Source organism: Lutra lutra, chromosome 6, assembly GCF_902655055.1.
Source record: "Lutra lutra chromosome 6, mLutLut1.2, whole genome shotgun sequence".
Taxonomy (NCBI): Eukaryota; Metazoa; Chordata; class Mammalia; order Carnivora; family Mustelidae; genus Lutra; species Lutra lutra.
In genome coordinates, this window is record NC_062283.1 from 27,440,682 (window position 1) to 27,468,634 (window position 27,953).

Here is a 27,953-nt window from a genome sequence, read left to right on the forward strand (position 1 = left end):
TTGTTAGTGGGCCAGTCTGGAGCTGCCTTGGGACTGAGTTGAGTCAGACCAGGCATTTGCCAGAGATGCAGTAGCACCAAACTGCAGGATGCTTTCCCAGTGTTGTCCCTGAGAAGCTTTCATTGGTGGTCAGAGCCTGCAGTCAGACCAGATATCTTCTCCCAGCCTCCTCTTGGGGCCGTAGCTGGACTGGTGTGTATGGTTATCTCCCATTATCTCCAGGGGAGGTGTTATTTTGATATGGTTCTGGGCCCTATCAGGGTTTGTTGTGCACTGCTAGGCTTGTGGCACTGCTTTGGATGGGTTCTAGCCAAGGGTGTACTCAAATGGGCAGGTCTGCAGGAGAACATGGGTTGTGCTGTGCCAGCAAGTTCCATACCAGGCCACTGTGGGAGGGAATGTGTAGCAGCCCAAAACTCCTCCTGAGGCCTATCATGTTGGAGGGGTGGATCTTAAGATGTACATCAGGGTAAGGCACACTGCTAGCACACTAGATGGAGAGTATTGGTGTCCTGGTTCCCACAGGTGTCTGTGTATCTAGGAAGCAGGAGAAAGAAATGGCACCCACGAGTTCCTTTGTTCTTGAGAAAGTCTCCCAATGATCCCCCCACCCCCAGCACATGCTCTAAGGTGAGTAAATCACTCTCCTTCTTGTATGCCCAGATGTTTTTCTAACTGCTGCTTCTATGCTGTATCTCTGTGGGGCTCTTTGTTATGCTGTCTCTTTAAGGTTAGAGAGTCTACTCTCCCAGTTCTTCTGGAGCTGAACCCACTGATTTTCAAAGTTCCAGGTGTTAAGCCCCACTGATTATTGCGGCTTTCTTGTTTTCAAAGCCAAATGTTTTGTGGATTCATCTTCTCCATGCCTGGGGTGCTCAGTGTGAGGATCTATTTCTTTCTCCTCCCTGAACCTGTAGCATTCCTCCCTCCCATGCACAGTCCCATGTATCTGTTTAGCCCTTGACCCTACCTCTGCCCTTCCTGTCCTCTTTGATGTGGCCTCTTCTCTACATTTAGCTGTGGAGAGTTTGTTTTGCCAATTTTGGGGTCATTGTCTGGGTTATTTACACTGCTATGGGTATTTTCTATTTTTATCTGAGCTTAGGATCCTCCTACTCTGCCATCTTTCACCAAATCCCACTTTCCTTATTTTTAATTGCTTTAAAAGACTGTCTAAACCCAAAAAAGGAACAATATCTTCTGTATAAATATCTTATGTATATGTATAAAATATATAATGTAAATCCTACATTATATGTAAGTGATAAATTATTTGAAGGTAGACCATGCAAAATTGAATATGTTAATATAATAAACACTAAAGTAACCACTAACAAAGAACTTTTTAAAGATATTAATAAACCAACAGTGGAGATTATTTTAGTAGAATAATAAATACTCAATCCAAAAGAAGGCAGGGAAAAAAGGAAAAAAAATGAACAAAGAGCAAATGAAACAAATAGTAACAATTGGTAAGATGATAGATTTAAATCCAACCTTATTCAATAATTATAATAAATGCAAAAGCCCTGATTAAAAAAACAGATTGCTGATGGAAGAAAGAGAGAGAGAGAAGGAAAGAAAGAAAGGCCCAATTATATTCTGTGTATAAAAAACTCACTTTAAAATATAAAGACATTGATACTCAAAAGTATAAAAATAAAGAAAGGTACACTTACAAACAGTAATCAAAAGATAGCTAGAATGATGGGGCGCCTGGGTGGCTCAGTGGGTTAAGCCGCTGCCTTCGGCTCAGGTCATGATCTCAGGGTCCTGGGATCGAGTCCCACATCAGGGCTCTCTGCTCAGCAAGAAGCCTGCTTCCCTCTCTCTCTCTCTCTGCCTGCCTCTCCGTCTACTTGTGATCTCTCTCTGTCAAATAAATAAATAAAATCTTTAAAAAAAAAAAAGATAGCTAGAATGATTATATTAATATCAGGCAAAGTAATCTTTGGAACAAAAACTATTACCAATTATGAGTGGGAACATTATTTAATGACCAAAGGATCAATTCATCAAGAAGACGAAGTAATCTTATATGTGTATGTACCTAATAAAATTTTTGATTAATATAAAACAGAAGGGTTAAAACTGAGAGGAGAAATAAATGTATAGTTGTAACTGGATATTCCAACATTTGTCTCTCAATAAGTGACAGAATAGACAGAAAATCAATAAAGATATAGAGAACCAGAATAATACTACCAATGAACTTCATATAATTGACATTTTTAGAACACTTTGCCAAACAACAGTATAATATACATTATTTTCAAGTGCACATGGAACATTCACCAAGATAAAGTATAAAACATTAAACAACACACTTCTAAATATCCCATATAGTCAAAGAGAAATAACAAGGTAACTGAAAAAAATATTTTTAACTAAGAAAATATGTTATATCAGAATTTGTGGGACACGTTTAAAGCAGAGCTTAAATGGAAATGAATAGCATTAAGTGCTTATGTAAGAAAATAGGAAAGGTCTCAAATCTATATTCTAAGCTTTCACTTTAAGAAAACAGAAAAGAAGAGCAAATGAAATCCGGAGCAAACATGCTGAAGGAAATCATCAATATGAGAGCCAAAATGAATAAAATTGAAAACAACAAAAGTAATAGAAAAAATTAATAAAACCAAAATGTAGCTGTTTGAAAAAAATCAATAAAATTAATAAATCTATAGCCAGAATGGTATAGAAAAGAGAGAGAGGCACAAATTACCATTGTCAGGGATGAAAGTGGAGATATTCCCCTGATTCTACAGTCATTAAAAGGATAATAAGGAATATTATGAACAGTTTTATGCCAATACATTTGATATCATGAATGAAATGAGTAAATTTGTTGCAAGACAAACTATCAAAGTTCATGCACAAAGAATTAGATAACCTAAGTAGATCTACATCTACCAAAGAATTTGAATTCAAAGTTTAAAATCCTCCCACCTAAAGACACCTCCAAGTTGAGAGTTGAATTCACTGGTGAATTCTATAAAACATTTAAAGAATTAAATTCTTTTGGAATGTAAAACCCATTCAAAATATAGAAGAGAACATTTCCCAATTCATTTTATAATACCCATGTTACCTTGAAACCAAAACCAGATAACGACATTACAAGAGAAGAAAACTTCTAACCAATATTCTTCATGAACATTAACCCTAAGATCCTTAATACAAGTTTGGCAAATTGAATCCAGCAATACATTTAACCCTTGTATAATATGGGCATTGGGGGCACCATGCAAGTTGAAAATCTGCATATGACGTTCGCTTCCCCAAAACCCAATCACTAATAGCCAACTCTTGATCAGAAGCCCTTCTAATAACATACACAGTCAATTGCACATATTTTGTATGTTCTATGTATTATATACTGTATTCTTACAATAAAGTAAGCTTAAGAAAAGAAAATCTTATTAAGAAAATCATAAGGAAGAGAAAATACATTTACAGCATACTGTATTTATTGAAAAATCCACATGTAAGAGAATCCACATAATGCAAATCTATGTTGTTCAAGGTCAACTGCATATAAAAAGGATAAAATATGACCAAGAGGAGTTTATACCAGAAATGAGAGCTTGGTTCAATATCTGAAAAGTAATCAGTGTCGTTCAACTTATCAAAAGGCAAAAAAGGAAAACTGTATGATCATTTCAGTAGATGCAGAAGTACACTAGCTTTGGAGTCAAACCTCAGCTCAAATTCCATTTCTGCTCCTCACATGGCCCTTGCCAAATAACATTATCGAGTAGCCTGACCTAAACACTGAATAGAGTAATTCCACCCTCATGCTGTTGGAGTAATGATTAGTGAAGACATCTATGAAGTGCTCAGAATGCATTCATCCCCCAGTGCCTTCTTTCTGAATAGCCTTGGCTTGAGAACTGGTTATGGGATTACTACATGAGGACCTTGGAAGCAAGAAGGGTCAGCACTTATCAGTGTTCTCCATTCATTGAGCCAGTGGGGCTGACCTCCTGACAAAAACAGCAGCAGCTTTCTTGGTTGGCCCTGAGGGGAGCTGTCTTGCTCTGAGGCCATAAATAGCAGGCATTATAGGATGAGGTCTCTTCCGGTGGGTTCTGTGCACAGAGGATAGCCCACAGCATGTCTGACCCCTTGCCAGAAATCCTGCCTCAGCCATTTCAAAATCCTGTGGGAGGCTGGACTTAATTCACTGAGCCACAGGGAGCACTTCGAGGTTTCTGAGCAGAGCAGTGACATGACCACAGAAGTGTTTGGAGTTGTTATTGGAAATCTGAATTGTACAGGTGTCAGATGTAACTCTGTGGAGAGCCTGGCATGATGAGGTCCTGGAATTTGCCAAGGAATGCTATACCAGAAAATGTACTTTGTAGTAAGGAACATTTCCAGGTTCCCTTGGATATGGCCAGGACCATGCATGGCCTTTAATATTTGCAGGCTAAGACATCTTGTTGTGTTTCCTTGCACAGCTTGTTTGACTCTTCAAGGGAGGGGGATCCCCTTTAGACAAACAAGGGAAATCCCCTTTGGGTCATTTTCTCTGGCCACATGGAAGGATGAGGAGAGATATGGGTGGACTCAAAGAGTGCACCCAAAGCAGGCACTCCCCCTCCAATCTGATGGATGATATTTCTGCCCCACTCTGGCCCCCTTTTGGCTTTAGAGTCCTTTGCCCTACTCCCTCCACTTCAGGGTGAGGTGTAAGGGCATGGGAGAAGGTTTGGATTATCCCCATGAGATGTCCAAATGGCCACGGGCAGGAGTCTCTGGGATATTGTCTGAAGCATTTGCACATTTGTCAAAGCTGAGTTAGGTGAAACTTCCATTTTTCTTTCAGAGATATGGTTGGAGTCTTTGGGGAAACTGACCCAAAGACAAAGACTCTTGGGTAGTTCAAGGTTAAAAGCAGGCCTCAGAGAATAACGACCAGGTTGGGTTAATGAGATTACAATTTATAGAGCACATTGTATGGTGTCTGGGACATAATTGGTGTCCAGTAAATTTCAGCTCTGTTTATCTTTAATTATTTCTTACAATAGAAAAGAAATGGCCAACAGCAAAGAGCCAATTAATAGCCAACATAATAGCACTTAGTATAGACCAGGCACTACTTAAACTGGTTAACACATATGAATTCATTTAATCCTCCCAAGAACTCTATAAGGCAGGTAATATTGGAACCTCTATTTCATATTGGAGGAAACCAAGGCACAGAGAATTTAAGTGATTTTCCCAAAGTCCTACTGAAGGGACCCAGAAGATGTCATACAAACCCCTGCACCAATGACACACTCTGATCACATAATTCAGGGCTGCCTTATGCCTTCAGCTCATGTCACTGGAGTGTGTGTCAGGTTTTGGTCTCATTCACACTCCTGTGGGGTTGATTACTCCAGAACTACCAATAGCTGGCTATGGAATCAGTACAGATTTGTCTCAGCTGAGTTTAAGACTGCTATGCTTGTTTACCAAAAGCAAATAAAAAGAAACCCAGATGCTATATGTATAGAAAAAGCAATGGCATTTATTATTTCACTTAATGAGAAGCCTGTCGGTGGCAACTCTAGGGTTGATTATAAGTGACCCAGTGACAATATTAAGGACCCAAGTTACTGTCATTCTCAACATGTAGCTTTTCCTCTTAAAATGGTCCCTCAAGGTCCCAGAACACCTGTTATAAACAAAGGGAGAATGTAGGGGCAAGAAAAAGAAGAGAACATTTGTGTCTCATATGTCTTTATTTTTAATTTAAATTCAATTAGCCAACATCTGGTACATCATTAGTTTTTTATATAGTGTGACATGATGAGCACTGGGTGTTATGCTCAACTAATGAATCATTGAACGTTATATCTCATATGTCTTTATTTGAGTGAGGCATTCTCAGAAGAAGACAAGACTACAGTTAGGCCATGTCTCGGCAAGAAGACAGATCTCTGCAACTGGCTTAGACTGAACAGCGTTCATCTTCTGGGGCTGGGGGAAACTCAACCTGCCCTATGTGATATAACCTTGGTTCCCTCATTAATAAAGTGAGGGGTCTCACTGATTTCCATTATTCTTTTACTTTTTTAAAGACTGTCTAGAAAGGCAATGTATTAATTTGCTAGAGTTGCCATAATAAAGGACTACAGACTGAGTACCTCATACAATAGAAGTTTATTTTCTCACAGTTCCTTGGCTAGAAGTACAAGATCAAGGTGCTGGCAGGTTTGGTTTCTCTTAAGAGCCACTCTCTTTGGCTTATAACTGGCTATCTTCTCCATGTGTCTTCACATGGTCTTCCCTTGTGTGTGTCTGTGTCCCAAATTTCCTCTTATAAAGACATCAGTCCTATTGGGCTAGGGCCCACCCATATGACCTCATTTTAACCTAATCACCTGTATAAAAAGTCTACCTTCAAACACAGTCACATTCTGAATCCTGGGGATTACGGGGTCAATGTATGAATTTGGCAGAGGGTACACAATTCAACCCAAAGCACTTGAGGCACATTGTGTGGCTTCTGGAGAGGACTTTGTGACCAAGCCTCGATGGTAAGTCCTCCAAGACAGTAGCCAAGGAGAGAGACGATTTTGAAAACAACATTTGAATGATGAGAAGGTGGTTTCAAGATTGCTGTGCTTATACTTCTGACTCTGTTTGTTAGAAGATTTTCCAGTAAACCTCCTTGTGAAAATGTGGGGATTTTTTTCTCCCATTGTTTTGCTGCCTGATCACAACCCAAACAGGTGAGTGGAACATCAGGGCTTGGCCACAGACGCATGACTAGCAGGCACTGTTGCTTCCTCTGTGTTTGTTGTTTTTAGGCACCCTTTCATCTGGCTCATTGTCTTTCTCTCTGGTTTAAATATAGAAATGAACCCCTGACATGGCACTTCAAAGGCAGCTTAGTTTCTGGGGCTGCTTGGACTAGGAAATTCTGGTGAAGGTTGCCATCCAGGGAGAGAAGGACTGCCTCACAGCCCTAGTATGGAAACTCACTGGTATGGAACTCTCACTGGTATGGAAACCATTCGGACCATCACTGGGTCAATCCTTCTCATTGTCGGATGCCTGAAAGCTCTTTTCAATGCAGTTCTCTCCCCATGTAGTAGAAATTATGAATGACCTCTGGAATAAGGAACTGGTTTCTGGCAAAATTGCCAACTTCAGTAAGAGTCTTGTCATGACACCAGTACACACAGAATGGCGTACTCCAGGTAGTCAGTATGTTTCAAGGGACACTGGCATCTCCCACATTTCATGTATGCAGATACATCTTCTAAAATGCCTCCCTGAGGCCCCAATGCCTCTCCCTGGCCTGGACACTCAGTGTCATCCACAGAGTGCCTGCTGTTTGCATCCACACTGCCCATCTAGAGAAGGAAACAACCAGACAAAGAGGTTCCCCTGTCTTCATCCCTAAAATAGGGCTTCAGATTGCTGCATATTGTGGTGCCCCACTCCCTCCCTAGCCAGGCGCCTTCGGGTTTCCCCAGTACCTCCCGGGGCTGCCACAGCCCCCTACCGGTGTTCCACTGGGGGCTTCTTGGTTTCTTGTAAAAGACAAGATTAGAGTAACCCCGAAGCTTTATTCCCACATTATTTCATAAACACAACAGGGAAATGCCAGTGACACGCAAGCCTTTCCTCAAACCACCTTGTTTTTTAGCTCTGCAATGGAAACACACCACTTCCTGCCACTGAGTCAGGCTCAGACGCAGTCCCCTTCTCTCCGGGCACCTGGCTTGCAGCAGCTGCTTAATGCCAGTGAAACATGAGTGCTATATCATTATTTCCACTAAAACTTTTTACTCTCCCAGTGGAACTCGACTATTCAAAAGGCTGGGCATTGGTGTGTGTGTGTGTGTGTGTGTGTGTGTGTGTGTGTGTGTACATATGTTTTTTCTTTTAAGATTGTTTAAGTCCTAGATAAGTGAAAAGAGGTAATGGGTGTTCTTACCCACTGACCACATGCCTAACATAGTAAATGTTTCCCCACTGAGGCTCACTGCCCAGCTGATGCCTGCATGTGGATGTCTCAACCTAAGTTAGCAAGTTTAACATGAGCCAAGAATGGTCAAGGACACAGAGAAAGGGAGTGGCTGGAGCTTGGGGACAGAATAATGCGCCCTGAGGTGATGATGAAAGTGGAGTCCATGGCCAGGTTGAGACTTCTCATTATTATCATTCGTATCTGCATGTCCTCCTTATTACTAAATTCTATCTGTTCTGTAACATTCTAGGTGCTGTAACCACAAGAATTTCTCCCATGTTGGCTCCCCTCTCAGAGCCTTTCAGAGTCCTCCCACTGCCTGTACATAGATGATAAATACCAGGAGCATCCTCTATCTTTATGTCCCCTCTCCCATCCCCAGCAGAAGGTATCTACACTCTCCATCCTTCCAAACAGCATCTGCCTTGCAGGGACTTGTGTGGCAGTGAGCCAGGGCAGGCTGGCCTGGGGAAAGGATGAGGAGCTCATTCAGACAGGCAGAGGTCCCACCTAGAAGGCTATAGCACTGGCCAGGCAAGCATATGGCCAGGTCCTGGAAATGAGATCAGTAAGGTTTCAGAAGCCCAGGAGTCTGGGAAAACAGGAATTTTTTGTAGGAGTAGGAGTCTAAGAAACGGGTTCCAAATATTTCCATTAAAAATGTAGGTAGGAGTCTAAGAAACAGGTTCCAAATATTTCCATAAAAAATGCCACCTGGCATTGAGCTAGGTTCCCTGGCAGATGGGCTTTCTGAATGGAGGCAGCGGGAGCCCACAGGTAGAAACGCTGGCCCATCTGGCCTAAATAGGAAGCTCCCTTGCAAGGGAAGCAGCTCTGAGTGGCCCTGCCTGGGCTATTGCCTTCATTCCCTCTCCCAGCTGCGCAGTGAGCAATCACACCTCATTCATTGCACCCAGACCACTCTTCTTCCAACCTGTCCACACTTTAGCTTCTGAAAGCCCATGGTGACCACAGTACTTTCACACTACCAACATGTACAGTGAACGTCTCCCCCATCCCCCTGTGCCCCAAATCCCTTTGCTGTCATTGCTCCAACTAGAAATTCCTACTGTCCCCTCCTGGAGGGGTGGATGTGCCAAAACCCATATCCAGCTGTTAGTCTGAGTCCCAAAGTTCCAGCTCCCCTAAATGCTTGATGACTCCAAGCCAGAGGGCCACAGATCTGGAGGGGACTTTCCTGACTGCCAGAGACAAAGCAGGATCCAGACCACGTTCACTGCTCCCCGAAGGACTGACTGTCCCTGCAGTTTTTCTGTCTGAATCTCCAATTTTAATACAATGCTAGACTGTGTTAAGGATAAGATATGCTTGTCATTGTCAATTCGTTTTTGCCATTTTTCTTTTAAATCATTTCCTAGAACAGTTCCTATAGTGGCTTTTGGAAAGGCCTGAATCTGAGCTCCTGGGCGAGACTCTTTAACCCTCATACCTGTTTTGTTCCAAAGACTCTATTTCATAACACCAAAGTTAAAAACCACAGAAACCAACTTTACCAGCTAACAGGCAAAAGATGTTCTCCATTTTGTTTATTTACAGTGATTCTTATGAATCCCCTAATTTATTGCTTGAAACTCTGAAAAATCAGAAAAAGGAAAAAAAAAGTAACTACTGTCATCTGAAAGGGGAAAAACAAAAACAACTCTAAGCACACTTCACTCAGTCTGGGGTTTCTGAGCCCCGCCCAGAGCACTGGCTGCTTTTCCATTGTTTCTCTACGATGTAACCCTCACTCTCTCTAGAACCATCCTCTCATTTCCTCTTCATGGGTGTTGTGGTTTGGTCTTTGATTTCAAATTCATTCAACATTCATTCAGCAAAACTCTGATGAGCATGTTATCACATCAATTCACTAAACACCTACTGAAAATCTGCTGTGCCATGTCCATCTAAGCTCCTGGGTCCCTCTGTGGCTCACCACACTGCCTTACAGATTCCAGTCTTCCCCCAAGATGGGGGCTGAGAGAGCAGAAACTGGCTATGATCATGTCTTAGGCCCTGTTTGTTCAGTGGATGAAAGCATGTCGTGCTGCTGCTCATGGAACTTGCCATTTATAAGCACTTGCTATAGCCTGGGATAAATCACAACTGCTCTGTGAGTCATGAGCTATCTATCACTTCTATTTACTAGATGATGGAAACTGAGGCACAGCAAGGCTAACTTGCTCATTCCAGGCACTCTGCTAATCAATGGCAGAATACAATACAATAGACAATACAAATGTAGACCTTACCTCAAAGTGGGGGACATGAGAGCCACCCAAGAAAAGTCAAATGCCACAGAAGCTAAATAAAAGCTACTAATCCTGGTGGGGGTTCCAAGGGCCAAGAGGAGCATTTGGTTTTGGTTTCTAAGGTAATATTATGGGCTGAGTAATCGGGGAGTATTTCATGGTAGAGGGAGTAAATGACTCTAGTCCAGTGGATTGAAAGTATAGGAAAGAGATAGTTTCAGTTCAAGGAAAGGAAACACTCTGATAATCTGAATCCTTGAATGAAAAGAGGGTTGTCCCAGGTGGAATATTTGCCCTTTCTGAAGAAAAAGTGAATGAGGGTGAATGAGGGTGAATTGTCCCTGGACAGGGATGCTACACTGAGGGTCTAGGTCAGACAAATTTCATCCCACTCTGTGATCCATATAACCATCTCCTCTGCCTTCTACGATGTCTCTGGTATTTTAAGGGTCACTGGACTTCACAGCTCCTACCTGTTTTCCCAGCCCCTCCAGCCCTACACCATTATTGCCCCCACAGGGTTCTCCTGAGACTGTCCCCTCGTTCACCAAGCTTGTGCTGCTGCTGGGCAAGTCCTGGGCAGTGCAAGCTATGTCCTGACCCCCACCCTTCTGTCTCACTTCTGCTTTGGGGGATTAGTGATGGTTGTGTGATAGCCAGCATTCCTGCTCTGGTACACTGAGGTTGTCATGTGATGTCTCAGGCTCTGCTTTGCCTCACTGCTCCCAACATGGCTATTATCTCCAGGTATGGATTCAGCTTTGTTAGAAGGCTGTGGTTACAAGGGCCTTGGCAGTGCTGGGGCCCTGAGAACCTTCATCTCCACACTCCTTTTCCCTACCACTCTTTCCTCTATTTTCTGCTTTTTTGTTTTCTTCCATTGCATTCTTGTTCAAGTTGGTCATTTGAAAAAAAAAAACAGGCACGATTTTTCCCCCCTTTCTGGTCTCTCTAGCACTGACTTTCATATATCTACACTTGACATTAGTTTTCACTTTTCATAATTCTGGTCAAAACATTTCCATCAAGACCCATTTCACTTCCTGGCTTTTCTTCTGGGGTGGATTGGGCCCTTCCCTCACTACTTCTGCACTGGCAGGTTCTGCACTGATATAGTTTGTGTTAGACAGTCTTCCCCACGCTTGAACTGAAAACACTTTCTTGGATGCTTGTAGCCTGCTGCTTTCCTGGACCTCTGTCTAGGGCAGTGGTTGACATACCCATTTTAGAGATGGGCTCCAAAACATCCAGTGACCTCAGCCTCACTCTTTCCAAAAGCATCACCAGAAAAGCATTCTTTCTTTTCCTTAACAGCACATACTGCTGCTCTTGACAAAGTCAAACACATCCAAATCTCAAAAATTCGAAATCTTTATATTATGGAAAAATTTGAAACATACTTGAAAACACCTAGAAATAATACAATGAACTTCTGTGTACCCATCACCTTGCCTTAATAATGATAAAAGTGTTGTCATTCCTGTCTCATCCTTACTCCCCTTTAAAATATATTTTTATTTTTTTAATTTTTAAGGAAATTTTACCCAGTCTTATTTTTAATTTTTAGATTTTTAAAAATTTCTTTTATTTTTTAAATTAAATTAAAATTTTTTTCAGTGTTCCAAAATTCATTGTTTATGCATCACACCCAGTGCTCCATGTAATACATGCCCTCAACAATACCCACCACCAGGCTCACTGTGCCCCCAACTCTCCCCCTCCAAAACCCTCATTTTGTCTCTCAGAGTCCACAGTCTTTCATGGTTTGTCTCCCCCTCCGATTTCCCCCAACTCACTTCTCTGCATCTCCCAATGTCCTCCGTGTTATTCCTTATGTTCCACAAGTAAGTGAAACCAAATGATAATTGACTCTCTCTGCTTGACTTTTTTCACTCAGCATAATCTTTTCTAGTCCCATCCATGTTGATACAAAAGTTGGGTATTCATCCTTCCTGATGAAGGCATAATACTCCATTGTATATATGGACCATATCTTCTATTTTTTGTTTTGTTTTGTTTTGTTTTTGTTTTGTTTGTTTTGTTTTGTTTTGTTTTAAATTTTTTTTATTTACTTTCACCGTAACAGTATTCATTGTTTTTGCACCACACCCAGTGCTCCATGCAATCCGTGCCCTCTCCAATACCCACCACCTGGTTCCCCCAACCTCCCACCCCCTGCCCCTTCAAAACCCTCAGATTGTTTTTCAGAGTCCATAGTGTCTCATGGTTCACCTCCCCTTCCAATTTCCCTCAACTCCCTTCTCCATATCTTCTTTATCCTTTCATAGGTTGAAGGGCATCTTTGTTCCTTTCACGGTTTGGCAATTGTGGAGACATACAAATGGCTATCAGACACACAAAAAAATGTTCATCACTATTAGCCATCAGGGAGATTCAAATCAAAACCACATTGAGATACCACCTTACACCAGTTAAAATGGCCAAAATCAACAAGACAGTAAACAACAAGTGCTGGAGAGGATATGGAGAAAGGGGAACCCTCTAATACTGTTGGTGGGAATGCAAATTGGTGCAGTCACTTTTGAAAACAGTGTGGAGATTCCTTAAGAAATTAAAAATAGAGCTACTGTATGACCCTGCACTACTGAGTAGTTTTGCACTTTTGGGGTAAACCCACTGAGACAGATGTAGTGACAAGAAGATCCTCCTCCACCCCAATGTTCATAGCAGTAAAATATATTTTTAAATATGCACTGATTTATGAACTACAAAATAAGGAGCTAAAATGAATTCAGTAGCATTTATAAATAAACTTGCATTTGTTCTATCACAACAGAATCATATACATTTAAAATAGCAGTAAAATGTATATAGGATACTACTTATTCAACTACTATGTGCTTGATACTGCTATATATTCATAGACCTTTAGTAATATCTATGTAGCTATGGATCCAATTCTTTTTGTGTTGTTGCTTTTTAACATTTTATTTTGAAATCATGTAGATTTGCAAAAAAAAAAAAGTTGCTAAAATAATGTAAAGAATTCCCATATACCCTTCATCCAGTTTCCCAAATGGTAATACTTTATTTCTTGTTTTAGCATTCTATCTCTACATATAATTTTTTTCTGAACTAAGTGAAAGTATGTTGCATACATTGCCCTCCTTCCCCACTAAATTCGTCAGTGTGTGTTTACTACAACTAAAGCAAAGACATTCTCTACATAACTACAGCATAATTATCCACATCAGGAACTAATATCTTATAATCTTAACTCTAGACAATATTCCAATTTCAGCAATGATCTCACTAATGTTCCTTACAGAAAGGAAGAAAATCATTTTTTCTGGCCCAGAGTACGATCGAGGATCTCATAGGCATTATCACCTGTCTTAAGCCTTTTCTAAACTCGGATAGTTCTGTATGTCTTTTGTCTTCATGACTTTGACATTTTTGTAGAATGTCCCTATTCCCATCATTATTATTATTAGCTGAAGTTCAAAAAGCCATGTCATTTCTCTTGTAAATGTTTCTCACAGTAATACGTACTTTCCCCCTTGATCCCTCAGCATTAGGGGAAAACTGCTTCCTACCTGTAGATTTCTTGCATTCTCTGGGTGCAGAAGTATGGGTCTGAGATGTGGCTTTGTCCACTTCACAGGGCTTGAGACCCCAGCAAGCCAGGCCTGCCCTCCTCACACAGCACGCAACTGGACCTTAACTTGCTCTGTTCTCAATAACATGCTCCATTATTGCTCATCTCTAAGGATCCCCAGGGAGATGAAATATAAGACTGGGTTTTAAAAGTCTTTACCCCTTCCCCTCTCTCACTTCCCCCACTTTGTCTGCTTCAGTTTGGGCTCCCAGTTAGTCAGCTAGAAATTCTAAGAAAACCAAAAGCTGAAAAAGAAAGCACCTGACATGGCTTGCAAGAGTGGTCCTCACCATGGCTCTGTCAACTGAGGTGCCAGGAGTTAACTATGGTGACTGAACAGAGTTGGTAGTATAGCATTTGATTTACCCACATAAAATAACAATGCAGCTTACAGAGGAGCTGGAGGAGATCTCTGCCTGCTGCAAAGGAGAGGATGAAATCTTCCTTCCCAAGCTCAGTGAAAGAGAAATACAAGTGTATTTTTTAAAGTTAGAGAGCTAACCAGTAAGAGAACTAGAAATAGAGGGGCAACAATAGGAGAAAGTGAGTGAGCATAGGACAGGTTTAATAAAAGAAATCCTCAGGTCCAGTCCACTGGGGAAGTCAGTAGAACACTGCTTAACATTAATAACCCAGAAAACAGTGGTGCTTGAATGTTACAGAGGGACATGGAGGTATTTGCCAGGAGGATAGGTGAAAGAATGCCAAATATAGCTTCTGGGAAGCACGCCTGTGGGGAGAAGATGTACCAGGACTGTTTCTTTCCATTGTAGGCCTTCTCTTATTCTTTGATAATTTACCATGCATAAATTATGTTGAAAATTAAAAAAAAAAGACCAGTGAACTAAGAATTAGAGAAACTGAATTCTTGTCTTGGTCTTACCAGTTACTAGCAATCAGCTATTATCTTAGCAATAGTTTTCTGCCTCTTGCCTACTTGCCTTGCCTACCCTCTCAGAGTCCATTGTTAGGGTCAAGGAAGATAAAGTACATTTAGGTATTTTGTCAGCTGTGTGTTGCAGCTAGTCCAATAGTAGTAGTAGTATTGCAATATCGTCATTATTAGAAGAGGGAGAACAAACATGTGAAAAACAGTCCAAAAATAAAAATAAATAAATAAGGACACTAATGAAAACCATGCAATACCATTTAAACAGAGGAAGTAGGTCTATAAGGGAAAATCTGAAGCACCCCAAGATAAGGTGGAGGTGATGGTCTCAGAGAAGACATCCTACCCTTGGGGAAAGCAAAGCCTCAATATGTATATATAATCATTCCAATGGGCATGCCTTTGACCCATCATTCCACTTGTGAAAATGTATTCTTTTGGAAATAAATATTGATATACAGGAATATATCTAACAGAGCCAATGTAAATGTTAGAGAATTAAGTAATGAAATATGGTACTTAATATCACTATAACATTTTATGAATACTGTAGCAAAATGGAAAATGTTTATTATATTAGAAGCAGACAATAAAATTATAGTTATGATTTATACTACAATTCCAGCTATGCAAAAATGCATGAATATGGACAATGAAGGGAAAGGTATAAAGAAAGTTAAAATATTTATTGTGTTAGAAAGTATATAATGGGAGATTGTGTTCTAAATTTTCATTCATTTCTTTATTCAAAAGCCATTTAAGTCCCCATGCTGTACCAAGCACTATGTGAGCCAACAGAAAGCCCTGCACTCCTGGGCCTCAGAGTTTAGTAATGCAGTTTTTAAATTATTATTATTTGATAGAGACACAGTGAGAAAGGGAACACAAGCAGAGGGAGTGGGAGAGGGAGAAGCATGCTCCCACCAAGCAGGGAGCCCAGTGTGGGCTCGATCCCAGGACACTGGGACCATGACCTGAACAGAAGGCAGATGCCCAATGACTGAGACACTCAGGCACCCCTAGTAACACAGTTTTAATGCCACTGTAATTGTGCTAAGAACTGCAAGAGAAAGGATGAGGATGCCATGGCATTTTCTTCACAAAAACTTTTTTTTTTAATTTTTTTATTTCTTTTCAGCGTAGCAGTATTCATTGTTTTTGCATCACACCCAGTGCTCCATTCAATCCGTGCCCTCTCTAATACCCACCACCTGGTTCCCCCACCCTCCCAAAAGAGGAATAGTCTTTGCTATGGAGTGAATTTGTCCCCCCCCAAATTTCGATGGTGAAGCCTTAACCCCCAATGTGATTGCATTAGGAGATGGGGTCTTTGAGAGGTGATCAGGTCATTGGGGCCTTCATGAGTGGGATTAGTGCCCTTCAAAGAAGTTTTTGAGGATACATTTGAAGACAGTGAGAAAAGAGCTGTCTACAAAACAGGGAGTGGGACCAGATACCAGGTTAGCTGGCACCTTGGTCTTAAACTACCAGCATCTAGAAATGTGATAAATAAATATTTAATGTTTAAACCCTCCAGTCTGTGGTAAGTGTGTTATAGTAGCTCAAATGAACTAAGTTTCTGATGAGGGAACATGAAGACAAGAATGGCTTTCCTTGCAATTAGGAGGTGACGGTGGGGATGAAGCCTGGAAGAGACAGACTTAGAATAGAGTATTTCACAAATAATGCAGTGAAATTATGAACCTTATTTTCCCAAGAGTTGTGAAATATGAATATACAAATACATTTTCAGGGTACCTGTGTGGCTCAGTCAGTTAAGGGTCTGCCTTTGGCTCAGGTCATGATCCCAGGGTCCTGGAATCGAGCCCCATGTTGGGCTCTCTGTTCAGTGGAGAGTCTACTTCTTGCTCTGCCTGCTGCTCCCTCTCCTTGTACACACTCTCTTTCCCTCTCTGTCAAATAAACAAATAAAATTTTTAAAAATGAAAAACAAAATAGGTTCTCAAAACTTTAGATACACTGACCCAATAATAGACTCATCCATGATGACTGAGGGAGGGCCTGTTGTCCCCAGATAATGACACTGAGACAAGAATCATGAGCAAGTGTCTGGGAGGTGATGTAGGATGGGGAGTGGAGAGCGAGGCAGGGGAGGGAGGGAGGAGGTCAGTTGTGGAGGTAGGTGTTGGACACTGAAAGTAGTTGGCAGTATCAGAATCCACCCTATCAATGAAGGCAAGGAAGTTAGGGCATCTGTTCTCCATTCCCACATGCTGTGGCCTGGGGGTTCCCTTTTTGCTTTCCTGCATACAGGTGGATCTTAGGTCAGAAGCTGATGGGAAGCACATGGAAGATATGGGCAGGACCCCACAGCTAAGAGGAGAGTCCCTGAGCTTGAATGGGGACAGAACAAAGGGTGGTCCTACATCTTTGGGAATTAGGCCAGACCTTTGCCTAGTGGAGTCCTAAACTGGGAAGCTGCCTGCTTGGGGCAGCACCCTAGGTCCACAGGCAGGAGTACTTCTCACTGGTATTTTCCAGCTGGTAGTAGTGGTAGGGGTTAGAGTTTCCCTGAAGTAAATTCCATCTTATTCCATGCATTGACTTCATCATGCACTGTTTGCAGATGGACACATCTGGAAAGAGCTGCAATAACCTGCCCCAGGGGAGTCACTAAGGGGAAAATCAGAAACACCTGCTCCTGCCTGCTAAACTCATTGCCTGTCCTCAGACCTGGGCCTCTCCCAGAAGGCAGCCAGGCACACATGGCCCATGTGTCTTAGTCTACTCTGAACCTGCCTCCCACCTGCACTCCAAACATTTGCAAACAGGATGTGACTAGTGGGCCACACCATTTGGAGAGGCTGGTTCTGCCACCAGAATAGTAGATGCTGGACAATGAAGAGGTCATTCTTGAGAGTAGAGGATTGAAAGAGATTGGAGGAAAGGATTTATGGCAGGCCAGAGTATGTCTCAGGAAGTCCTTCAGTCTTGGGCAAAGTGGGATAGGTCATCCTGCACAGCTGAGAAATCCTAGTTGCAGAATATTCTAGTATGGACATGGTACTGTCAGAGAATGAAAGCCTTCCCAGGGCCCTTTACTGTAATTCAGGGGATTTGAGAAGTCTTCCCTTCCCTTTAGCACTTCCACCAAACTTTCACCTGTTAGAAAGTTCTAGAACATGGCTAATCTTGCCCTCAATTTCTCTGATTCCTTGAATATAAGCTACCTGAGAAGGTCACTTAGCATTTATTCTTCCCATTTTTCCTATTGCATAACCACAACCTGGGAGCAAGTAAAGAAGCAAAGGAAATGGCATATTAAAGGGGGAAGAAAAGGAATATGAAGGTTGAAATAGTTAATTATGCCTATGACAAATGCAGTGATGGGGGCCATAAACACAAGAAAAGAGTGACTGACTAGTTCTGATTGGCCTGGGACCTTCACATTTTTATAACAGGAATTCCTGGATTACCTGGATGGCAGTCAGTGAAGCGTTTGACTCTTGGTTTTGGTTCAGGTCATGATCTCAGGATCTTGAGATCAAGCCCCGAGTTAGACTCTGTGCTCAGTGCAGAGTCTGCTTGAGAACCCCTCTCCCTCTACCCCTTCCACTCATCTCTCTTTCTTTCTCACTCTCTCTCTAAAATAAATAAATAAATCTTAAAACAAAATAGAAATTCCTGAGTCCCAGAACCTCCTCAGTCAGTCCTGGGCAATCTGGGGTGGTGGCCACCCTACATCTATGAGAGATCCTTGTGGTGGCATGTCTTGGTGTGGAGGAAGTACTAACAGAGAATGGAAACCAAACCAACAGATTCGTTTAAAGAATCAGAGGGAAGGACAGCAAATGCATCTTCTTCCTAGTGCACGAAGGGCAGGCAGGTCTGGAGCTAACTATCACTCAGCCCTGTCTGCCCTCCTCAAACCCCCCTGTTTGATGGACTCATTTAATCTCCTCCCTAAGCATATAAGAGGTAAAACAAAAAGCAAAAAACAAAAAACAAAACAAAACAAACAAAAAACCCCACATGTTTGGAGCTCAACCGGGCAACTCTCTGCAGCTTGAGGACAGGAGCAGGACATGGGTTGCTGGGCTGGAAGGGCAATAGGATCAGAGGAAGGAATCCCAAGGCAGCTGGCAGCAGAACCTGGCTATGATGGCCACTGGTGCAACAGGTGGAAGAAGCCCTTGTCCACACACAAGTTTCCAGGATCCCCTTGTTTAGGGAAAGGAGACTGTGGCTACTGCATATTAGCTCTTGGCCTACCTGGAGGTAACATGTATCACTTGTTCTCACACCTCATCCATCAAAGTAAGGAATATGGTTGTGCTAATCTGTAAAGATAACAAGGGAGTACAGTCTTACCTGGTGCTTGCAAGGTGAAGAACCAGAGCATTTGTCAACGCCCTGAATGATTTCCATGAGAGGAAGTTAATTTTGTCTTAAGCAATGTGAGGGCAATACTTCCAAACCATAAATAGCAGGATGTCTATAGCCTTACCAGCAACCCAGCTTCTCAAGGCACCTGCAGAATGGAAGCCTGCTTCCCATGTCTGGGGATGTGCCCAGACCGGTAGTTTGAAAGAATGTGCTGTGATCTGAACTGCACCTATGTTTTGATACAAGATTCCTCTTGTGAACCCCAAGGGATAGAAATAAATACATGCAGTAAAAGTAAAAGTGCTTTGCTGGGTGAAATGTTCAGGACAAATTTTAGATACGTCATTATTACCCAAGTCATGGTTTACAGGTTAAAAAGTGCTAATTATTACAGAAGATTTTGATCTCAACTACACTGCCTGGTGGCTATATTGAGTCCATCTTGTTGTAACTGCCTTTTCAGAAGAGCTGCTCCAAACACTCTTTCCTTGAGTTTCTTTCAGTTTCCACAACCAACTTTGGCAGAGAGTGGTTTTGTTACACCCCTATCAGCAGATAAATAGAGCTCTCCTGGGAAATTAAATTTCCTATGTTTTTCTAATATTGCGTGATGCTCTTTTTGGCCATATTTTTAGAAAATGAATATGCACTAGAATCTGATTTTCAATGCAACTAGATCAGCAGAATGTATTTGGTGCATTTATATCAGGGAATATTAAGGTTATGTTTTTTCTGGTAAACCCAGATGAATCTAAACAATGCAAACTGATAGATTTTTAATATAATCTTCAATTGGTCTTCATGATGTATTTATGTTAAATAAAAGGTTTTTCAGGGGTGTGTGTGTGTGTGTGTTTAAGATTTTATTTATTTATTTGAGAGAGAGAGTGACTGCGTGAGAGGGAGCGAGCATGAGCAACCAGAAGGCAGAGGGAGAAGGAGAACCCTCGCTGAGCAAGGAGCCAGTAACAGGGCTCATTCACAGGACCCTGGGATCATGACCTGAGCCAAAGGCAGATGCTTAACAGACTGAGCCACCCAGGTGCCCTGAGGAATTGCATGCTTCTAAAATTAACTTATTTCTCAGTGAGATGACAGGGATTTATTTCAAAACAATCCTGGGGTTAGGAGTCAGTGGGATGCTCACAAATGGAACAAGACTGGCCATGATTAGAGAATTATTGGAGCTGGTAATGAGTTCATAGGCTCACTGTGCTATCCTCTCTATGGCAAAATATGCTTGAAATATAATAAATGATTTAAAAGTCATTGTATTGACACTTTGAGCAGATAGGTTCGTTTAAGGCAATTCCTGGTGCCACTGTCAGTAATGAAAAGTGGTTAATGAAGTCCAACACCAAGGGACTAAAAATAGTTTTCATGGTTTTTTAATGGTTGAAAAAAAAAATCAAATCCTGTGGCCTGAATTTGACCCATGAGCTGAAGTTTGCAGACTTTTTATATAATATCACATAGAGACAAATCTAAGACAAAAATGAAGGTAAGAGTCATCTCCAGTCAGCATAGCAGCCCCATTCTGGTGCCCAGTCTCATAAAACATAGAAAATTTAACATCCACTAATAAAGTTCAGTTGGAGCCATGCTCTCTCAATTTCCTGTATATTTGTGGTTGCTTTCACACTCCAAAAGTGCCCTTGAGTACCTGTGACTACAAAATATCCTCAGTTTTCCATCTTGGCCCACAAAACCTAAAATATTTACTATCTGGAATGTTATAGAAAACATTTACCACCCCATGTGCAATATACAATATCATGATATGTATATTATAATATATATTATGATATATATATATCATAGCTACTTTATTTGTTTCTTTGTTATCTATATCCCCAACTACATTGCAAGTACCTTGATGGCAATTGTCTGGTTGTTTAATACTCTTTTGTCCTGCAGAGAGGACAAAAAAGTGCAAGAAGACCATGGGCTTTGGGGCCAGACTGCCTGGAGTTGAATCTGAGTTCCTCTTTAAAAACTGTTTGAACTTAGGTAATTTATCTGACCTCTCTCTGGCCATCGGTAAAATAGGCTGATCATCCCATCTGTAAAATGGGATGATGATAGTACCTCCACAGAGTTATTTTCATGAACTGATAAACTAATACCTGTAAATACTTGCTTTTTATATGTTGCTATGTTTATTATCCTCAAAGCAGCCTGAATTCACATCAGCAGAGCGCTGACTACAGCAGAGTGCAATCAGTATCCTTTTAGTTAACTTTCCTAGATCTCCTTTCCTTGACCTCCCCCCACCCAAAGCCAATCTGTCCAAAAGGAATATTGAACTCTCTAACTCTTGCCAGGTTGCTGGAGATTTCATATAATAGGATTCTCCTGACATCACGGAAGAATGGCAACCACTGGCTGCTGGGGCTCCCTGGGACAAAATGCAGGGGTCCCTCTCTGGACACAACTCTGGGGAGGTCCATGCAGTGTGTTTGTTTTCACCACTGTCTCCTGCCAATGTGCCCTCCTACAAAATGTGACTAAGGACACATTGTCTTTGATGAAGCCTGCCCTGAAAATGTCTGCAGACTGGTGCACTGACTCTGGGCTCCTGCAGTCACTGCACACACCCCTCCTTTCCAAGAACTCTATTTGGTTAAAATTGCATCTTACATCTGTCTGTCTCTAACTTAAAGAAAATAAAATCCTGGTGTGTTACAGGAAAAATGCCTGGTTCCGCCCCAATTCATATGCTGAAACCCTAATCCCCAAGCTGATGGTGTGAGGAGGTGGGGCCTTTGATTAGGTCATGAGGTCTCCATCCTCATGTGATTAGTGTCCCTGTAAGAGAGACCCCAGAGAGCACCCTCTACCCTTCTACCATGTAAGGACACAGCAAGAAGACAGCTGTCTATGAAGCAGGAAGCTCACACTAGGCAATGTCTCCAAGAAAAGAAGCAGAGCTAAAATAAAAATAAAGCAATGATTGGGGTCTCAGAATTGAAATTATGAACACAGATTTGGATAGCAACCCACATAGGGGGTATTCCTTGGGGAATAAAAGTTAAGGGTTTTTGTTTTGTTTTTAAGTTTTATTTATTTATTTGACAGACAGAGATCACAAGTAGGCAGAGAGGCAGGCAGAGAGAGAGGAGGAAGCAGGCTCCCTGCTGAGCAGAGAGCCCGATGCGGGGTTCCATGAGTTGGGGCTTAATCCCAGGACCCTGGGATCATGACCCGAGCTGAAGGCAGAGGCTTTAACCCACTGAGCCACCCAGGCATCCCAAAGTTAAGGGTTTTTAAAGACACAGGGGAGTACTAGTATATATTATTTAAAAAGAATTTGTTGGTTTTTGTTTTGCTCTGTTTTGTTGTTTTTCTTCAAGTTTTTTTTTTTTTTTTTTTTTTTTAATTTGATAGAGATCACAAGTAGTCAGAGAGGCAGGCAGGAGGGAGAGGAGGAAGCAGGCTCCCTGCTAAGCCGAGAGCCCAATGCGGGGCTCGATCCCAGGACGCTGGGACCATGACCTGAGCCGAAGGCAGAGGCTCTAACCCACTGAGCCACCCAGGTGCCCCTTTTCTTCAAGTTTTTACTTAAATTCCAGTTAACATACAGTTCAATATTGGTTGCAGGAGTAGAATTGACTGACTCATCCCTTACAAACAACACCCTGTGCTCATAATAACAAGTGCCCTCTTTAATACCCATCATCCATCTAACCCATCCCCCTGCCCACCTCCCCTCTAGAAACCTTCAATTTTTCTCTACCTTTAAGATTTTGTTATGGTTTGTTTCCCTCTCTCTTTTTATCCCCCTCCCGTATGTTCATTTGCATTATTTATTAAATTCCACATGTGAGTGAAGTCATACAGTATTTGTTTTTCTCTGGCTGACTTATTTTGCTTAGCATAATACCCTAGCTCCATCCATGTCATTGCAAATGACAAGATTTCATTCATCCTAATGGCTGAGTAGCATTCCATTGTATATATACACCACATCATGTCCATGATGGACATTTGGGATCTTTCCATAATTAGATTATTGTTGATAATACTGCTATAAACATCAGGGTGCATGTGCCCCTTCAAGTCTGTGTTTTTGTAGTCTTTGGATAAATACCTAGTAATGCAATTGCTGGATTGTAGGGTAATTCAATTTTTAACATTTTGAGGAAGTGGCTGCACTAGTTTGCATTCCCACCAACAGTGCAAGAAGGTGCCCCTTTCTCCACATCCTTGCCAATACCTGTTGTTTCTTGCATTGTTAATTTAAGCCATTCTGACAGACGTGAGATGATATCTCAGTGTGACTTTAATTTTTATTTCCCTGATGATGAGTGATGTTGAACATTTTTTCATGTGTCTGTAAGCCATCTGGATATATTCCTTGGAAAAATATCTATTCATGTCTCTGCCCATTTCTTAACTGGATTATTTATTTTTTGGGTATTGAGTTGATAAGTTCTTTATAGAGTTTGGATACTAACTCTTTATAGGATATGTCATTTGTCAGTATCTTCTCCCATTCCATAGGCTTCCTTTTAGTTTTGTTGATTGTTTCCTTCATTGTGCAGAAGCTTTTTATCTTGATGAAGTTCCAAAATTCATTTTTGCTTTTGTTTCCCTTGCCTCTGGTGACATGTATAGTAAGAAGTTGCTATGGCTGAGGTTATTTACAAAGAATTTGGATTGGTATTGACTGCAAAAAACTAATCTTGACTGAATATAATTGGTTGCTAAGACTGTCACTAAGCAAAGTTTCCTACTGTAGAAAGTTACAGGTGTAAATTTTGGGCTGAGTCCTTGGAATATGTGAAGTTTGGCCCAGTTCAGAAGTTCATGGTTCCTCCTGGGAGCACATATATAAGGCTCATCTCCTTCATGGGTTCCCAGCTCCATTTTAAAACTCTTTGACATAAATGACTCCATTTTTTTTCATCTTACACAGCATCAAGTCTGCCAGCATCATCATCTTGGACTCCCCAGCCTTCAGAACTGTGAGAAAATACATGTTTGTTGTTTGTAAGCTACCTAGTCTGTGGTATTTTGTTATACCAGCCCAAATGAACTAAGAATGGAACTTTAGAACAGTATAGCTAGTGTGGAAAACAGTATGGTGGTCCCTCAAAAAATTACCCATAGAATTAACATATGATTGAGCAATTCCACTTCTGGATATATAGCCAAAAGATATGTAAGCAGAACCTTGAAGAGATATTTGTGTCCATGTTCATAGCAGCATTATTCACAATAGTAAAACATGAAGCAACCCAAGTGTCTATCCATTATAGGATAAATGGATAAACATATGTGATACATGCATATAATGGAATAGTATTCCATCTTAACAAAGAAGGAAATTCTGACATATGCTACAACATGCGTGAACTTTGAAGATATTGTGCTCAATGAAATAAGCCAAACACAAAAGGACATAAACTGTATGATTCCACTCACATGAGGTACCTAAAGTAGTCACAGTCATAGACACAGGAAGTAGAATAGTTGTTGCCAGGGGCTGGGGGTGGGGCGAAGGATGAAGACTTAGTGGATACAGAGTTTCAGTTCTGTAGGATGAGAAGACTTCTGTGGTGTCAGTTTTACAACAATGTGAATGTACTTAATACCACTGAACTGTACAGTTGAAAATGGTAAATGGTAAATTTTATGTTATGTGTATTTAAAAAAAAAGATTAAAGTCCAAGTTTCCTTCATATCCCTATACTCTGTACCTGGCTCAGAGCCCGATATCCTCCTTTGGAATGCTTTCCAGAGCAGACTTTAGCATGTTCTTTTGAATATTCATGGTAGTTGCCAGTGAAATTGATTTGAAGAAACAGCCAAATATCACTCGGGGTCAAATCAGCAGAGAGTGTTTAGTTCAGAAGTCATGCGTGGCAACAAACTGATATAACTGTGGAGCCCAAAAGCAGATGCTCACATGTGTGACCACCACCAAGTGTTTGCAGTTTCATTCATGGAACAACTGTTTCCTGAGCCAGGAGCCCACGACCAGGCCCTTACTGGGTCCCAGAGGTCAAAGAGCATGGGCTCTTTCCTGGAGGGCTTCCCAATCCTATATGCAAAATTTAGTTCTATGATTCTCAAAGTGGCATCCAATGCCTACTGGCTTTACTCCATCTGAAACTCTGGAGTTAGAAGTGCTGCCTCTGCAACTTTGCAAACCTGAACAAGGGCCGTAATACCTTGTATTCATAAAAATTTATTTCTTTCCCTTTCTAACCCAAAATAAATGTTAATCAAAAACAAATGAGGCCAGCGTGTGGGCAAATTGCCTCTTGCATTTCAGCTTATGCCAATGAATAAGGCCAAGGATTTTGGGGAAACCACACAGCATTTCTAATAACTGAAGAACTGTGTTTGACCTGGGCGTTTTCCCTGTAAAAGCAGACAGTTGATCAAGTCTTCATGAAAAATGATCATTGGTGGAGGAATGAGTCACTGATCTCTAACCACTCACATTGGCTATGGGATAGCTACCTCTTCATTGGTCTTTGTTGCCTTGCACAACTAGGAGGGTCTCATAGACAACCCCACTGGCATAAGGAATAGCAGATACAGCACAACAAAGAAAGGGTCTCTGTATTCTTGATGGCCAAAGTGAATTGAATTAACTCTCTTTAGAAATCATTTTGCTCATTCCACAATTAAGGGAATTCTCATTTTAACTATAAAAGATTCTGAGTGCATGTGACCTGAGGTCCTGCACAAATAATCCATCTAAGATTAGTTACCTCTCCCCAAAAAGATGTTATCTTTTAATATCTCTGGAATCTCCTCCCCGCCTTCACTTGTGGGGCAGAGCCAAGTACAGCAGTGCAAGCCCAGTTTCTCTGCCAATCTTTATTGATTATCAGTGATATCTCACACCATTTGTTGGTGGCTGGGGATATAGAATGAGGAAGACAAAGCCAGTACCAGCAGCAGCTCCAACTATAAAAGTGGAAAGAAAATGTTGAATGGCTAGGGTCCTCACCGCATCTTCAAACCAAAGCTCTGTTTCTACACTTCTTGGGGAAGCCAGCAGGTAAGTGGGCCAAGGAAAATGTGGAATTTTGACTTTTCTTGAGAATACCTGGCTGGAGCTTCTGAAGATTTACTGGGTTTTGGCATTTTGAACTTTGTTCAGCAAGATAGAAATGCCAAGGAAGGAGAAAGGAACATGAGGGTTTGATGTTGGATGCAAAACAGCACTAGGTAGACACCTCAGGGGTACTTGTCCCCTGCAATCCACTTTCCTCCTTCCTTTCTCTGCCCCACCCCATCCCACAGCACATTAGTTGGCAGTCATGGCCTCAAAGAGCTGATGTCCAGGCCCAACTTAATACTGTTCAAATGTGGTCTCAGCTTCCACATCTATAAAGAACAAGCAAACTAACATTTGATCTTTGAGGTGTCTTCCAATGTAATCTGCTCAAGGTACTCTGCCATGGCCTGCTTAGAAGTTTGCTTCTGTTTTCTGATTATTTCTTGACCTTGAAATGTATAAGCTCTGCAAAAATTGTTAGTGACAGCAACTTCTGTCTTTTCCTTTGTTTTTTTTTTTTTAAATTTAAATTTGGTTCTTCTAGGAATATTAGCTACTAGAAAAATAGAATTCTATGACATTCTTCAGAAGGGAAAATTATTTTTCTGAGATCTGAAGCCACCAGAATTAACTACTTTTGATGTATATTAATACATTATATATACAATATATTAATAAAATATTACAAAATACAAAATATTAATAAAAAAACTTACATGCATAAAATTCACTCTTTCTGGTGTAGAATTGGGTAACCACCACCAGTTAGAGTCTGGACAGTCCCATCATTCCCCAAAACTTCCCCCCCATTCTCATCCCCAGCATCCACTGATTTCTTCTCTGTCTTGATAGTTTGTTGCCATTTTCAGAATGTCATGTAAGTGGAATCATCCAGTAAGTAGCTTTTGAGTCTCACTTCTTTTACTTAAAAAAATTCATTTAAAGTTAATTCATGTGTATGTGAAAATAAGTTTTCAGTTTCCTTGGTTAAATGCCTGGAAGTAGGTTATTTTGATCATATATTAAGTGCATGTTTAACTCTATAAAAAACCAGCAAACTGTTTTCCAAAGTGGCTGTAGCATTTTGTCTTCTTACCAACAACATATGGGGGTTTTGGTTGCTCTACATCCTTGCCAACATTATTTCTGTTAGGTTTTTTCTTTCTTATTTTAGACATTCTAATAGGTATATGGAATCCTTTGTAGTTTGAATTTTAATTTCTCTGATGACTGATTATCTAGAACATCTTTGTAGTGCTTATTTGCCATCCATATATCTTCTTCGGTGAAAATTTATTAATGAAATACTTTAAACATACAGATACTAATAGAACAGATGTCCATCTGCCTAGCCACCACTAACCTCTATGAGATTTAGCTACTGCTCTGAAGTTGCTATGTATAATTCCCATCAATATTTTTGTTCACTTAATATTTTTGTAGATACCCACAAACAATTTGCTGGAGTGGTAGAATGAAAATGGATTATTTCTGGAAAAATACAATGGAAATGGAGATTGCTACCCATTTTAAAGATTACCTCTTCAAACCCATGTCTTCTGACAGCTTCTGTGAGATTGGAAAGGCTATGTCTGTTCTGTTGTTTAACATCTCTGATTTTTCTCTCATAGCTTGATTGTTTGCATGGTGGCTAGGATGTGAGCATAACCTCTGGTGGATGTGGTCTCACCAAACTATCTCTTCTCAGTTCTTTGCAAGGCCATGACTGTTCCTATGAGGTTGTGGTTTGAGGTAGCTACTGGATTTGACCCTGACTGCATGAATACTAGAGGCAAAGTTCTCTGGAACTCTGCTTCTCCTACTGCACTGCAGCAGGATGTAGATGTCAGGGCTCC

General features: G+C 41.1%; 1 long non-coding RNA gene across 1 annotated transcript; it reads left to right on the forward strand.

Annotated features, from left to right (window-relative positions):
- The first annotated feature begins 420 nt into the window (after positions 1 to 420).
- Positions 421 to 27,645, forward strand: LOC125102818 (uncharacterized). The gene is made up of 3 exons (XR_007128202.1): positions 421 to 630; positions 20,997 to 21,089; positions 27,541 to 27,645. It is a non-coding gene; the product is annotated as an uncharacterized LOC125102818 (long non-coding RNA).
- The last annotated feature ends 308 nt before the right edge of the window (positions 27,646 to 27,953 follow it).